The following is a 1,168-nucleotide window of genomic DNA, read 5'->3' as shown; positions in this document are numbered from 1 at the left end:
GTTATAGTCTATAAGGTTTTTATACTATCTAATCTATTATTTATTTAGATCTTTTATTATTAAGAATAATATAAGGTTCTTATAATTAGTATACACCTTAATCTTATAATTTACTCTAATAAAGTTAATAAAGTAGTGTCTCTATTCTTTAAAACACTAAATAATAGCTATAAGTTCCTTATTATAGATCCTATAGTTTAGTTTAGGTCTATAGAGTTTCTATAAGAAGAATATAACTAAGTATAGTCTTCCTTACTTATCTTATTATCCTAGCTATTTACTAAGTGCCTAGTTAGAGGCATTAGTCTTAACTTTATAGGGTTTCTTTAGATTAGGTGTTTTTATAACTAGTTCCCTTATAACTAGGTCCTTAATTTTTTAGAATACCTTAGCTTTAGTTTCTTCCTATTTAAACTTAGTATCCTTCTTTATTAAGTCTATAAGGGGTTAAGCTATATTACTATATTCTATTAGGAATTTATAATAGAAGTTTATAAAAGTAGTGAATAATAGGACTCCTTTTAAGTTAGTTAGTATAGGCTATTCCTTAATTACTTAGATTTTTTCTAGGCTTATATATACTTCTCTATATATAAGTATATATCCTAGGAAGTGTACTATTTATTAATAAAACTAGTACTTCTTTCCTTCTACTAGGAGGTGATTATCTTATAGGGTTTATAGTATTTTATAAACGTATTATTTATATTCTTTAAGTGTGTCTAAGTAGATAAGGATATTATCTAAGTATACTACTATAAAAATTCCTAATTACTTCTATAGGATATTATTAATTATAGTCTATATAGTCTAGAAAGTTATAGGCGCCGTTAGTAAGTCTAAAAGGTATTACTAAGTACTTATAATATCCTCTAGTAGTTTAAAAGGCTATTATCTATTCTTAGTCTTCTTTTATTTGTATTAGGTTATAGACTCCTTTTAAGTTAAGTATAGTAAACTATTTAGCTTTACTAACTTTATTATGTATTTTAGTAATAAGTAGTAATAGATATTAGTTTTTAATTATAATCTTATTTAGTTACTAATAGTTAATATATAGTTATAGTTTTCTATTTTTCTTAAGTACCTATAGGATTAGGTATCCTACTAGGGACTCTAATAGTTATATATATCCTTTCTATAATATTTCCTCTAGATACTCCTTAAG

The sequence above is a fragment of the Cordyceps fumosorosea genome (genome assembly GCF_001636725.1).
Source record: "Cordyceps fumosorosea ARSEF 2679 chromosome Unknown scaffold_115, whole genome shotgun sequence".
In the NCBI taxonomy this organism is placed as follows: Eukaryota; Fungi; Ascomycota; class Sordariomycetes; order Hypocreales; family Cordycipitaceae; genus Cordyceps; species Cordyceps fumosorosea.
This window is presented reverse-complemented; position numbering follows the sequence as displayed.